A 16,243-nucleotide genomic window follows, 5' to 3' on the forward strand; every position below is an offset into this window, starting at 1 on the left:
CCAAGTCCTTTGCTTGTCTCTCTCCTACTCTGACTCCCTTTTGCTATTTCAGCAAACTGAATCTTCTTTTCTAATTTCTTCACAATTTATTCCTTGAAAATTATAGGACGTTACTTTGTCAAAAAGGGGCAACCTCACGGGTGTTCTTGCAATTATGAAAGTTTCCCTGTCTGGCAACTGGCAACCTTCTAAAAGAGGCCCCAAGGAGACCTGCAGTTGAGTTCCAAACCTTCCAAGAATAAAGCTCAAACCAAGAATACTTCCCAGAAAATTAGACTCCTTGGACAATTTCCTAAGCTGAGCTTCGAATTCACACCTAGTTAAGATGATTTAGGTAAAAATCATGGGATAAATGTGTTCTAAAATCCACTTAAATACAGCAACAACAAAAAATCCCCAAATTGAAAGGGAATTGTGCTTAAAGTAAAATTAGGGAATGGTCCCATTTCATAAACTGTGAAGAATATCTGCTACGCGTTGCGAAGTTTCTGTCTTTAATCTGTGCCAAGTGATCTCTCTCTTTCTCTCTCACTCTGTGTGTGTGTGGGGGGCTGGGGGGTTGTGGTATACCGGGGTGGGATGAGGCTGAAAGGGCCCTTTGATTTCCAGTTACTTTTCTGTACAGGTTCAGTGCAGACTCCCATAGCCCTGCCTGCAATAGCTGCCTCAGACTTGACAGATTCCTGCTGTTTCTGGCTTGCTTTTTGGAGAAACCTTGAGTGCAGAGGCCTGGGGTTCTCTTCTTATGTTTCTCAGCTGACATTCCACTCTGAAATGTCCTGGCCTCATCATGGTACTGCTAAGAATCTGACCTGGGCACCCTGCTACTCCGGGTCCCCAGATCCCTCTCTTTTACTCCTGGGCAATATTTGTCCTAGTCTCTTGGCCAGGCCCTTCCTTCTTCAAGGTATTCTACTTTTTCAAAACTGTAAGGCCCCTTATTTTTCAACAGTAGTTTTGATGGCTCATTAAACCTAGAGCCTGAATCATTGTCGATAGAAAAACTAGTTTACTTTTTCTTAGGGGTCATGAGAGTTTAATCTTTAAACCTGCCTAATAAGGAGTAAAATACAACAATAAAATTAGTTAGCTATAACTGAGAACTTACCATGATCCAGACGCGCTCTTCTAAGCATTGTATGGAGCTTAATTAGTCTGCAGAATGACTTTATGGGGCAGATGCCATTATCGTATCATAGGATGAGCCCTCTCTGATCTAAGGGAATGTGGGCACAACTCCTAGAATCATCTGGGAACTCTGTTCTTTTTCTGCAGACCTGAGTTCAGCTGGGACCAGACCCTACTAGTCTGGAGCATATGAGGGAGTGGCTGAAGAATGTGTTCATACCAGAGGTTACTGTACTCTGTACTCATATCCGTACTAAGAAATTCCAACATCAATGAGGTGCACCTGGCCCAGAAAAGATGCATCAATCCAGACTATTCCATGTGGAGATGACCTCTGGCCTGGGCTAGTTCTGAGCTGCTTCTGTTTGTTCCCACTAAGTGCAGGTGCAAGGGCTCCCCCTTCCAATCACTGCCACCCCTGAGGTGTTGGGACCGTCCACAACTCAGGGGCTTGGGAGTGCCCGGGCACAGTGGAGGCAGAATAGGATGGATGGGGCACCGCTGGTCCGACGCTTGCTGGGGAGGCGTGGGCACAGTGCCGGCTGCTGAAGACGCATGTTTGCATGGAGGCAGGCAGAGTGGGCTCAGCATGCTCACTCTGCACTTGCGTGTGGGTCTCCTTCTGGTACGTTCCCTCGTGCAGCACCCTCTGACCTCCCTTTGTCCTCAGCCAAGGGAATTCCTTTAATCACAAGGGTAGGACTTTTGCCTCATCTTTTCTTAAACGTAGTGTCTTTGTGAGTTGTTCCCATTGTTCAGACTCCTTTTCTCTCCTGTCATTTTTGTTCTATTAATATCATCTCTTTTCTGCAGACTAGCCCGCCGACTCAATGGGGTAGATCCCGAGATAGAAGGAAATACTGCTAATTCCAAAATAACAACACAGATATATCAGGAAAACTTTGGAATGTTTATCCTGCCACGTTTTAAAAAATTATACAAATAATATATTAAAAGTCTCAATGTAAAAACTCAAACGATTTAGAAATGGAGTGAAACAATTGTTTTCCTCATTTCTTCTCTAATTTATTCCAGTCCTTAAAGCTAACATGTTAACCATTTGCTATGCAAACTTTAAGACATTTTTCTATACACACACAGTTTTCTTTTGTCACATAGAATATGAAATAGGTCACCTCCAAAATGCTGTAATTCTATGATTCACTCTCTCCCATTGAGTCACCCACTGATAAAAACGTCTTTTCCATGGAGAAATATTTCCAGTAGGTAATAGTTAATATCTGCTGAATGTTTACTGTATGTCAGGCACTCTTGTAACTGCTTTTTATATAATTATCATATGTAATTTTCACAATATTCCCTGGAATAAGTGTAATTACTGACTGCAAGTGACAGATAAGTGCAGATAAGTACAGATAAACACACAGAGGCCAAATGACTCCTCTGCACTTAGAACAAGCCAAAATTCATGCCTTTAATTACTTTGCTGTATTGCTTCCATCTGGAAGACTTGATGATTTTGGCATTAAAACCTTTAAAGATCATGTTAGATTTTTACATCTCTTAAGATAAGCATGGGATTTTTATGTGGAGCAGGTTAACTAAATTGATTCTTTGTTTTTAAAAACCCTAAGCACCTGGATGAGGGCAAGCCAGGGACTATAAAGTATAGATTCAGGGTTCCCAACACCCCCTCCTTTTTTTTAAAATAGCTTCTTGTATGCAATTTATGCAATGTCAAGTCTAGGGCATAGTCCAAACAGTCACGGAAAAATGAAGCTACATGGAAAGGTACTTAAAGTTGCAAGAACTGGGAGTATAGTATTATTGGGGCCAAGGTGGAGCCCCATCGCAAAAGCTTCCCCTGGTTCTGTTCCGGGCTTTGGAAGAGATCCACAGACGGCCGTGGTCCCTGGGCCAGTTTCTCCGCTCACTTCTTGATACAGTAGCATCCTCAGCTTGATGGAATCATAAGGCCTTAAATTTGGTTAGCAGTTCTACATCTTGATGCAATGATATTTTCAGAGTGTGGGAGGACATCAAGCTATGGAAATCACTTTGGAGAGTTTTGCTTATTAAGTTTGGAGTTTTCAAACTTCCTAGTACTTTTTTTTTTTACTAAACAGCAGGAAGTTCCTTTCATTTTTCAGATTCATGTTGTTTTGCCTTTGTCTAATGAACTTTCAAATACTTTTTGATGATCTATTAGGCTGGAGAAAAATAAACATTTCTTTAAAATAAGAAAGGCAGTGATAATGACAAGTAGAAAAAGCCCGGAATTCTTCATTGCCTTCATTGGAATGGAAAGTTCATCTTACTTGTTCAGAGTGTGTAAATAAAGGTCAAGGATTCTCTGGGGCATCTCCAGGTCCCTGTATCTGATCCTGAAGAGCCTCCACAACTTCTAATGAGTAGAATCAACTCATAAAATACAGGATGTTTAGTTAGATTTGAATACCAGAAAAATAGGTACATTTTTAGTATAAGTATGCCCTCAATATTACAGAAGATATACTTATATTAAAAACAATTATTTGTTGTTTACCTGAAATTCAAGTTTAGTTGGGTGTCATGTTTTTATGGACAAATTCTCACAGCCTGCTGATGGACCACGGTAGAGGCAGCTTAGAAAAGGTACATAGTGACCATTGAAAGTCACAAGTTGCTTGAGGAGTTCTGGGTACAATGTGAAAATTTTTTATGGACGTATCTGAGAAGCTGTGGTCATTTCTTGACTGCGATTACTTCTTTGGGCTTCCCTGAGCTGGGATGACCTTCCCAGAAGTCTGGAAGCCCATATGTAAGGGGGATCCCCAAAGTCACTCTCATCCTCATAACCATGTTTTCAATTCAAAACGGAATCTTCCTGGAAATAGCTGCATGTGACTGACAAGAGATGATGAAGCCTGTGAAACTTGGGATTAATGTAGCTCTTACCTTTTATGGGTAAAGTCTTGGGAGATGTAGCTGGAGTGATGTGAAAGATTCTAGGTCCCCAGATAGACAGAAACAGTCCTCTTATGCTTCCGGGTGTGTGACCAGGCTCTAGTTGTGCAGAAAGCACAGGCAGACCCAAGCTTGGCTGTTTCTGGGGACCAGGTAAAGGCTCGAGTTTTAAGACCACTTTTTGTGGTTTGTGGAAACAACAATGAACTACACAGAGTTCACAGAAGGGAGATCACAGAGGAGACCACTGTGCAGGCTCTTATATTTGGTCTTGTCTAGATGATGTTTCAAAGGTGGAGTTTATTTACAGCTATGGAGGTCCGGAAAATTCTCTGATGTACTCTTCGGACCCTTACTTACAGAAAAAAAAAGCAGGTCTAAGGCTACAGAAGAGACATGACTTTTCTGGGCTGACAATGGCATTGCTTAGTTCTCGAAGACATGGTGCTGCTCCCCGAAGAGAGCAAAGGGCTTTTCATCTGCCTTTTTCTCTTTCATGGCACCATGACGGGAAGCTACTGCACTGGCTCAGAGGATTTCAGATTTGATGGCAGAAGACTGGTGTTTAGGTAACACAGGTATATCGAGAGCCAAGGAGAACAAATTATCAGGGGTAGAGTTGTCTGGAATGGGAAGGACGTTGCTGGACTTGCACAAATGCCACAGGACCAGGAAAGCCAACCAGGAATACTGGGTTTCAGATCACGGGGAGAGGGATTGCATAGGGATTGGTCAGTTTGTCATTCATTCATTCAATAGGTATTTATTGAGTTGCTGTCATGTATTAGGTTGTATTCTGGGTTTTGAGATACAACAGTGAAAGGAACAGATTCTCAGCCTTTAAGGAGCTTATAGTTCAGTCAGAGAGACTGATAAATAAATAGGCAACTACAATGCAGGAGATAGACAAAGTCCGTACAAACTGTGCGTGCAAACAGGAGGGCCGACCAACTAGGCCTAGTGGTAGCGTTAGGGGATGGAGGACCCAGGAAAGATTCTCAGAGGAAGAGATATTGGAGATCTGCAGGGTGAGTAGGAATTTTCCAGGGCCTTCCCAGGGAAAGATGGAGGGAAGGGAGAAAGTTTCAGGCAGAGGGAACAGTCTGTGAAGAATCTCTAAGATGAGACTATACATATTCTTCAGTATGGCTGGGACGTGAAATCCAAGGGAGAGAGTGACAGGAGGTGTGTCTGGGACAGGAGGCGGGGCTCTGTAGACTGTGTTAACGAGTTTGGACTTTATTCTGTGGGCAATGGCATGTAGTGAAGCTATTGGATTTAGCTGAGCAGCTATTAATACACGGACAGTTAGCTCGAATTCTGTGTGTGGACCAGTGTCCCATCTGGGACTAGGCAGGTCACTGGGGCTACGTGGGACAGTAAGTTTTTGGGTTTTTTTTTCCCTCTCTCTAGAAGCTGATATGCATTAGTTCTGCTAAAAGTAACATAAAATCAGTGAAATCTTCTCAGATCTGCAAGGCAGATCTTTCTTTGTGTTATTCTAAATTTCCTCAGGACCTGAAAGGGCCATCCCTATGGAAAAGGACACATGTAACAGCTGAGTATAAGTAACAAATGATGAGAACACAGAATTTAAGGAGTTCTGGGGCAGAGTCTTGGAAGTATATAACAGTGAGGCCCAACACACTCACAGAATTTCCAGCTTTGTGACTCCTGATCCTCTTAACTGTCGCCTCTTCCTGTCCCCCCAACCTTGTGAGGATGAAAGGGCAATTCTAGAGCCCTTTGATCAAATTCCTTTTCATGGACATTTTCCTATATGTTTAATTGCTTCTTTCCTTGTCTTGAGAAAAAGATTAAATCAACGACGATAGCGATGCAGTGCGCCACCTGAGGAGATGCGTGCCACAGGCCGTGAGAAGTGGGAAGCACGCAGTCCTTGCAAATGTCTTCAGAGACATCTCTCCGGTGCAAACCTGCGCCAGCTCAGCGTGCAGTGCTGCTGCCCCAGGACAGAGGGGACGTGCCTTCTGGGCCTGCTTCAAGGGTGGCAATGGGGTTACGATTGGACCACACCACAGGTAACCGTTTTCGTTTCAGAGGTTATTAAAAAGCCGGAAAATCTCTCTCCCCTTAAAACTGGTTGCTTAACACATTATTCAAGGGCTTCTCTCCTCCACCAAAGAGTGTGTGTGTGTGAGTGTGTATGGTGGGCGTGTTTCAGATCTGCTCAAACATTTAAGAAGTAATTGTAAAAAAGAATAATGAATTCAGTGTGTCTGTATAAATTATTTTCAATTTTTTTAAATGTATGGACTGGCCTAAGTCTCTTGGTATCCTAAAATATTTACCCCATTGTGTATTTACTTATTCTATTTTATTTGTTTATTTAAATTTGTATTTTTTCCTTTTTAAAAAATTTCACTATATTACAGGGGTACAAATGTTGAGGTTATATATATTGCCTTTGCCCTGCCCACGTCAGAGCTTCAAGGGTGTCCATCCCCCAGACAGTGTGCACCACACCCATTAGGTGTGTATATATCCATCCCTCCTCCCCCTTCCCATCTGCCCAACACCCGCTGAATGTTACTACTATGTGTGCACTTAAGTGTTGATGAGTTAATACCAATTTGCTGGTGAGTACATGTGGTGCTTGTTTTTCCATTCTTGGGATACTTCACTTAGTAGAATGGGCTCCAGCTCTACCCAGGATAATACAAGAGGTGCTAGATTGCCATTGAGTTTTGTGGCTGAGTAGAACTCCATTGTATACATATACCACATTTTATTAATCCACTCATGTATTGATGGGATGTGTGATTGTACGAATTAATTTCAATATTTTTTTATGTGTGGGCTGGCCTAAGTCTCTTGGTATCCTAAAACATTTACCCAATTGCTTATCTCAAAAGAAGAAAACTTCAGCTTAGCTCTTGGGAAGGAGCCACTCCTGGAAGCCTCTTCAGTTTCACTTTTGAGGAAGGTAAGATATTTCTGGGGAACTGATTCCAGGGTGTGAAGGAAGCCTCTACTCGCATCGATGAAAGACCTTTGGTTCTTTCAAGCGTGGACCCTATGAAAGATTTCCCTTTCTCAATAAGAGTGTGTGCTTGTGTGCACGCATGTGCCTATGTCTACGTTTAGATGAACACTTAATTGTGCGTCACACCCAGAGTGCAAGAAGGAAGACTAATCAAGGCAGACGCCTACGCTGCTCCCCCAAGCCCTCCCTGTGGTTTGAAAGTAACAAAATTCCCTAAACAGTAATATATAACTTATTTTTCCTATCAGTCACTAAGGACCATTTATAACTTCCAAAATACTACTGTTAGTCAAGTCCTCTTACTTTCTATTTCTAAGTGTGTTTCATCGCTATCCATTTTGATCTTGAAAGTGTAATCTTTAACAAGGTACCAAATTCTGTGAAATGTCACCACAACAAAAGATATCGCTTTTCTCCATGGAATTGTTGTACTAGGATTTGACCTTCATTGCTAATTCTTGGGCTGTCTTCCTAGCCATGGCTTATTGGACTTAACATTTCTTCTGTTACCGCTTCAAAGCTTTTGTCTAGAAATTAGATGGGTAAAGTAACATAGAAGATTTTTCTCTCGTGACATTCCCTTCCTCTGAAACAAATAATTGAAAATGAGCTATGATAGCATCAGAGGACTTAAAGTTTGAAGGTTTTAAGAAAGATTTGGAGAATCAGGAGCGAAAAGAAAGTAATGCAAGTGAGTATGAAATATTATTTGCCCCAAATGCAACTTAAAATGGATTAGAATGAGATTATGAATATTGGTTACTAAGCATAATACCTGGCAAAAAGGTTTTGTTGACAGAGACTTATTATTATCTTTGCTCAATTGCTCAGATACTTGCGATCCCAAGAGAACTAACTCTGTTACTTGAGCAAATCACTTAATCCTTCTAATCGCAACTTCCTCATCTGTAAATTGGTGATGATCACAATAGGGTGAAAGCAACGGGAGGCAGACAGAGCACTGACTCTGTTACTTGAGCAAATCACTTAATTCTTCTAACTGAGACTTCCTCATCTGTAAATTGGTGATGATCACGATAGAGTTGCTGTGGACTTTAAATGAGATTATGAATATTGGTCACTAAGCATACTACCTGGCACAAAAGAGCCACAGAATGAATGGTAGCCATAAATCATTATTAAAATGATAGAGAATAGCGATCCCCTCTGAATTTGTTTTTGGCACTTGTCTTCTATTCGAAATTCTTTTTGTGTCCCTCCCATATCTTTTAGACCCTACTGCTTTGGTACACTGTGGCAGACCTCCCACTGTGAGTATCTGCTATCTTCCAGCCCAAGAGCTTCTTTAAGCTGTAGAAGTCTGTTCTGCCTGTGCAGACAACAGGGAGGAAGTGAGGGGAGCTATAGCTCCCCAGGAATATCCCTTAGCCAGCGATTGGTTACAGTGGTACACTAATGCCCTAGCTCCCTTATCTTTCAAGTGGAATAATTCGGATTCCCAGTTTCTCTGTGGATTAGCTACAGTTGCCCATAAACTACCTGTCAAATGACACACCCTTTAATGCCCTTCTTCTCTTCCCTTTCTCACTTTCTTATTCTCTTATTGAGTTTTTTTCTGTTTCTCACATTAACTACTTGAACTGGAATATTTATTACTGGGTTTGATTCTGGAGAAACCATATGAAGACATTTTATTGAGGAAACAAACTTGTTAAGTTGCCTTCTATCAAAAGATATTAAATAATAAAAAACTAAAGTTATCTTTTTGGTTAATTTTTACTTTTCTATACACATTATTTACCTACCATATTGTTTGAATAATTATACAATGTAAAAGTGATATAAAAAGCATAATGGCTCTACTCACTTTATAATTAAATACATTCACTTTAAGCACCTAAGAGTAGGTATCAGTTATGTGAAATGCTAATGGAAAAATAATCTAAGATAAAACAATTAATGACTGAATAATAATTCCAATATCATTTACAGTCATTGTGTACTCCTGAATTTAGTTGTCTGCACACAGTAGTAATTGGTGTCATAGGAATACTAGATTAAGTTGATAGCTACCAACTAAGTTTAGAAGAAAGGAAATGGGACGGACACTGGCCATTGGTTCATGTTCTTTTACTATTTATTGAAAATGCATAATAAAAAGGGCTACTCTCTACCCTTTTCACTTTGTTCACTTATTTGAGAAATAAAAGGAGTGAAAATGGAAACAGTGTAAGCTCTTTCTTAGTGAAAGGCACATTATCTTCTTAAAGACAACTTTAATTGGGAAGTCATAACTGCATAATTTAGGGGGCATGGGCAATATATGTAACCTTAACACTTGTACCCCCATAATACGCTAAAATAAAAATAAATAAATTAAAAAATAACTACCCAATTTATAGGAGTAGCTGGATTTTGAATTTGGAGCTGATCTTTTGGAGGCAAATGCATAGAGGCCAAAAGGAGTTAAAGGGTATTGGATAGGCAGTTTACAGAGTATAGCTGAAACCATGTATAACCACAGCTCAATATTTAACAACTACTTTCTTATCATAAATATAAAATTCTTGCCAGAAGCACCCCAAATTTATAACAAATGTTGATAACATATTATCATCATGAGACCTATTTTTCATATTTTCTGAGGCAGACAGAGTCCAAATTTTATGTGTTCCCAGTCTTACTTTTCTAGTTTCCTGCACTGACCACTCATTTGATTTTGAAAAGCTGTTCAATCTGTGTAAGCTGTTCAATCTGCATGAGGTAAGAACTCTCTTTCACCGGTGATACCCACTCATGGGATGATTCTGCCTCATAAATACAGCTTGGACCATGCATTTACTGTTTTGGCTTTTCCTACCAGGGTGATTTGCAAATGGTACCAGTGAGTGCATCTTCAAAATAGCAGTTTTCAAGCCTTTTTTTTAAAGCAATTGAATCTTTTTTTCAAACAGAATATTCTGTAGAACTCTAAAATATAATATGCATTATGAAAATACTGATTCAACACACAGGTAGTTGAAAATGGTAACAGCTTGCTGTATACTCTCACAGCACTCTGCAATCATTATTTATCCAGAAACCTGAAAGAGGTATAATGAGAAATTTTTATTTCAAAATTGAATTAACAACAATATCTAAGTACTGCTTCTATTTCTTATTAAAAACATCAAAGTCAGACAAGTGGCACACAAAACTTGTAATAAGTGCTAAACAGATATATGATTAAACAATATTAAGACAAGATATTTTGGAAATTAATTTGTTACTGAACAGTTGACTATTATGTGATAAGGTTATGTTCTAAGCAGATGAGTATGAATGTTACCCAGTATAAAAATGGGAGGATCATGTTATTGCAGGACTGGATTATTGGTATGGGAAAAGCGAGTTCTCTTGTTACATAAATCTTATAGAAGGTAGTTTACTGTGATAAATTCAAGGGATATGTACTTATCAATCATACCAGGAGATGTCAGGCTGAGGATATTCAAGAATCATGGCTTCTCTATTCTCCTTGGTTCTCCCAGTCCAAGATCCTATTTAGTTGCATGAAACCCAGAGTGATGTCTCTCCTAACCCTTTAAAATTAAGATTTGTCACTTTGAAACTCCAGCATAATTTCCTAACATGATTGCAAAATCTGCCATTAACCATCTCTTGTAACCTGGCCCTAATAGTTTTTTATTTCACCACTATTGTCATCTTGCTAAATTGCCCACAGGTTATGCAATAATGACATGCCCAGTATGGACCAGCTTAGCATGTGGGCCTTGATAAAGCCTTTCACATATGTGGGGACTTGCTCAGACATCTTTAGAATGGGAGTAAGTCAGGCACTGGCTTTTTACAAAAAGAAAAAGACCAAGGCTAATCTACATTCTTACTAATAAACAATGTATTTAAAGGAAGGTCATTTATATACATGGATTTCATAGAAGGAACTTTATACTGAAGTTTTCACACAAGATGAGTTAACCAGGCAATATCTTGGAAGGATGTTCACTAAAATGTGTTAAAATTATATATATATATATAATTATAAAATTATATATATATAATTATAAACACACGTGAGTGAATTCTAGTATATTCCCAAAGTACAATAATATATATTAAAATTAAAAATTTGGGCAAAATTATTTGTATGCAACATCTAAAATAACTATACAGAATTTTGGAACTTCTAGAAACATAGCTTGAAAATAAATCCTAAAATAAGGCCCCTGATTTGAGTGACTATTTGCAGATTAAATTTGGATTATTACCATTCTATTATTTTATTTGTATTTTTTTAAGATACAAAAAGGCCTAATCATTGTTTTTAATTGACAAAATGAAAAACAAAATGATATTGTTATAATCAATATTATCTTCATCATTATCATCATATAGCTTAAACCAGCGATCATTTTTTTTTCTCTCTCATGATTCTCATTGATTGAATGGGCTCAGCTAAGCAGTTCGTTGCTTTCGTGTGGAGTTGCGGGTTCTGCAGTTACCTGGCTGGTTGGCTTTGGGCTGAGAGCTTGTCTAGGTCTGGGAGCTTGAGCACCTGTCTTGGTCTGCAGGTGCCCTGCGTGATGTGGGCTTCTCTCAGCATGGCAGCAGTCTCAAGAAGAGAGCGTTCAAGAAAGTCAAAAGCTGCAAGGCATCTTATGTCTTAGCCTCAGGAGTCAGAAAGCTTCATATCTGCTCTATTCTGTGGCTCATAGGAAGTCACAGGTATTGCCATTTTATACATGAGAAAGAAAAAGCAAACAAACCAAAAAAGGAAAAAAGAAGTCAAAGGGATTTCACCTGATGTGGGCATGATTCTGTATAATAGTACTTCAGTGGCAGAACTGAAAAGTGGAACTCAGGTTTTCAGTGCTGAAGTCCAGGAATCTAATGAACTGAACTTCCAGTAAATAGAGCATAACACTGAAGTTCCAGACCAGAGCTGCATTATTGACTTTGGTGTAAAATAAAATTTATTTCACTCAAGTGGGAGCTATTCGTTGTTTAAAAATAATGCTGGGATATAATTTCCTATTACTCTGCCTTTGCTCTTAATCCACGTCTGTCGGTTGGGTAATGATAAACATTTGAAGCGTGAAGCCATGTGCAGGAATAATCTTTAGACTATGAGGACAGAACCAGTACTGGGTAGGAATTGTAAGCCACTGTCTTAGGCTATACAGTCATCCATAATAATTTTCCCAGTAGTTTTTGGGCCATGGTGTTGTCCTGAATAGCAAGCATTAACCAACTGCGCTTACAGATGATAAAGGATTCATAGGAAACCATGTCATTTGCTTTTCCCTAAAGAGATGCTAAAGTACATTGCCAATAGATTATTATTTTACGTGATCATCATTTAAGAAAATCCTTTTCCTAAAAGAGTAAAATTCAGAACAATACACTCTAGGCTGAAGATTTGGGTGGCTATTCGCATCTAATCTCATCCATGGGAAATTTTGAACTCCTGCCCCGCCCCCCACCCCCAGCCCATCCTGGGGACTTAAGGAGAGCCCAGACAAGGAGCTCACCTTGGAGATGCATAGCAAGGTTTGGGTAGTGGAGGAAGACATAGAGAGGAGTGTTCGCTATAGCCATTTAGTTTGCTGACTAAGAAAGATAAGGCCAGAGGATGGGAAAGGATCTAGAAATGGAACACAAAGTCAGGAATAGAAGTGAGACAATATGAAATCAGGAGGGCATGGAGCATAGAGGGGTCTGTTTCTCTTTATTGATTTTTAAGTATGTGATTTATTAGTTTTGGATGGCAGATGTGACCATATGCTTTATGTACGGGCAATCATTTTGTTTCCTTTTACCGAGAATCTCTGACACAGCATAGGGGTTAGGGTCAGTGATGGTTAGTGGGTATGAATCAACAAAGGAACAGATCTCAAAAAAAACAGTTCAATGAAAGAACATTAATAACTAATAATCACATGAGAAAATAGGGCATGTTTAGGCCATTTTATATAAGCAAAGGAAACATTGTATACACAAATATACTCTCTCTATAATATGAGTTTGTACTTACTGGGATAATTCTGTGAGTAAGAAAATACATTGTAGTTAGTTGTGTTGTTACAAGGTTTCTAACATTCTGCTTCCAAACATGGAAGCAGACTTTCTTTTCTTTTTTTCTTTCCTTTCTTTTCTTTCATTCCATTTTTAAAATTCTTCTTCTTGACAAGAATACTTATAGACTTGGCAGAGTAGAAACAATGACCTAGAATATATTGTCAATAGATAAAATAAATAGATTACTAAAGTAGTTCCCAATGGGACAGGACCAAAATGTGTCACAAATAACCAAATGTTCATTTTATTCCCCAAAGGGTGTTGGGTAAATGAATTTGGTTCTAGGCCAATGTTGTTTAACAACCTGAGCTAGTGGCAACAGGGACTTGCTGTGTCACTTTGGAAAGCATGTGTTGACTAACATCCTTGCTCTTCCTGGTGGCAGTCTTTCTCATCATTAGCCACAGCTGAGAGGGCAGGGTTCTTCCGCAAAGTTGTTTAGATGACAGATGCTTCTTGCATGGATGCTCTGAGTTAACTACTTTTCTAGAGATTCCATTCCAGCTCAAGCTGGGATTACAGAAGCCATTCAGCAAATGAACACTGACTGGCCCAGCTGTTCCATACATAACATATCGAGGCTCTTCAACTTGTCTGAAACCTGGTACAATTCATCTGCACAGGTGCTGCAGGTGCAAAGCTATTAAATTTTCATTTATGTTGGCATTTTACTAGAGTCATTCAAGCCTCCCAGAACTGGAAAGGGTTGCATTCTTAAATGATAGGATTCATAAGAAGTTTAAATCTTATGGAGAGAAGTAGGAACATGTAGGCCATGACCCTGTTTGTTCATAATGTCTCCTTGGTTTCTGAACTTATTCAGTGTTTTGTCTTCCCCTGCCTCTCCAGATGATGCTGTGCCAGATTGATTAACGATAAGCCCATCTTTTCATTTAATGTCAGACAATTCCAATGTCCAAATAATAAACACTGGTCTCACTGGTGGATGCTGACCGTGGTCATTGGTTATCTGCTAGTTGACTCCAGCTCAGTCTTTGAGGCTTGCATTAAGTTTTTAATCTCTGATGCTATATGAAGAAAACTGATTAAAAATGGTCCAAAAGACTACACCAATTTTTTTTCACCCAAACACAGATGGAAGAGATACAGATAATATAAATGCATTCTAGTTTGGGGCATGTCATGTCTAGAGTGAGTAGAAAAGGGAGGAGAAAAATAGGGAATTCTGTTAGTTTCACATTAGAGATTGACTATAAAGTGACATTTTAAAATTCTTTAAAAATTCTTTAAGAAATAATTTCATCCTTGAGTCTGAATGTGTCTGAACACAAGTTCACATTAAATGCAATAAAACCCATTGGATCCTTGATGACATAGTGGGAGTCCTACGCTTGCTTTATGAGATAGCTCCGTAGGATGGATCTTGTAATCTAGTCTGTGTTTCTGTATTAGAGAGGACATTAAGATAATAGTGACATGTCGTATGTCAGTGCACTGTTCTGTGATATTCCTTCTCTTTTTTTCATTCTCTTTCCATGCTCCTCCTTCTCCCCAGAACATATAGAAGGAGGCAGAAATTTCCTAAACTCCTTTTATTTACAATTGTAAAAACATTTGCCATGTTCCATGGTAAGCATGTAGCCTTTATCACCCCATTTAATACCCCCAACAAACAATGGAGATATGCATTATTGGAACTATTTTACAAACAGGAAACAGAGGCTCAGAGAGGCTAAAAAAAACTCTTGCCTGTTCCTGCATTTAGTAAGTGATACAGCTGAGGTTCAAATCCAAGTCTTACCACAAAAGCTTTCCTACCCCCACGTGACAGATCTGCATCAACTCTAAACTCATGTTTTCTTTTAAAAAGTTTAGAGAAAGAGAGTCTGAGGCCTTGAACTCGGTTAAAAAGGGATTCCTTAGATCTGAATCTCAAAATACCTTTACATTAATGAAACAGGAAACATTGTGAAGAAGCCACCCAGGCACTCTCAGGGATCGGAATAGATTCTATTTCCATAGTCTTGTGCTTGTTTCATCAAATACAAGTTGATTATGATTCAATAAAAAAGACCACTGTGACCTAAAGCTGCAGAACTTAAAGTCATCTTTGGAGACTTGGCAGCCAGTGAATGTTTGATTCTCCACTATTGCTATGTCATAAGGGCAAAGATAGATCTAATTATAGAACGAGATTTTATTCCTCTCCATACTCTAGACAGAACTGCACTGAGCGGTAGTGACCTGCACTCGGGGGAAGCGTGGCTGGGCAGTCGCGGGCAGCCCCGGCAATTGCTCACCCACGAGGCACTGCTCTTGCGGATGGATAGACGTCTTTTGGATGAAATGCAGTGGTTGTCTCGGAGGGTTTAGAAAGGTTAAATGCTGAGAAATGATGGTGCTGTGGATGGTCATTGTGAAATATAATAGGTCTCATTATGCAGGTAGGAATTTGTCTAAAACCCCAAACACTGGAATGCCTCTCTCTCTTTACAAAATGGAAATGGCTTTTAGGATGTGAATATTCAGCAACTTGAGGTCAAAAGGAGTTTCAATAAAAAGAGGAAAAGCACATAGGTCAATTACGTTTTGCCCACCTGGACAGGCTTTTGCCTCTGAAGCATGTCTTTGGACATGGCACGTCCTTCTGGTGGGTGCTCTAGGCACTGTGGGCAGGCGTTTGGTTACTGCTGGACTGCCAGCAGATTAGGGGTGCTGCTTGCTGGTGGAGGCCATTGGCAGCTCCTTGTGTGTCTCACTGCTGTTCTCACTCCCAGGGGGTATCCTGCTTTCCTCTCCTTCCTCTGTGGGTCACCTCAGGCACAGCAGGTGCTTGTACACCCTGGCACCACCATCAACCTAGAAGCATGGCATATGCTCTTGAACCTGAGTGTCAAGCATTGAACATTTGTACACTTAAGCCTCACCAAAAGTCAAATTTGTACAACGTTTTCTTGAGAATTATTCTCTATATTTGGCAACTAAAATTTTTTTTGAAGCATTTCTCACCTTATTTTGTTGGTATTTTCTCTTGCTTGTTGTGAATTTGCTATTAACTCTTAATTCATGCAAATACCAAATTTGGTATGACCTTTATTCATTGTTAGTTTCATATTACTCATTATCTACTGATATTTAAACTCCTTTAAGTATGATCATGATGTCACTCTCCATGACTAGCAATTTTGAGGTTCTCAGAGC

Source organism: Microcebus murinus, chromosome 11, assembly GCF_040939455.1.
Source record: "Microcebus murinus isolate Inina chromosome 11, M.murinus_Inina_mat1.0, whole genome shotgun sequence".
NCBI lineage: Eukaryota > Metazoa > Chordata > Mammalia > Primates > Cheirogaleidae > Microcebus > Microcebus murinus.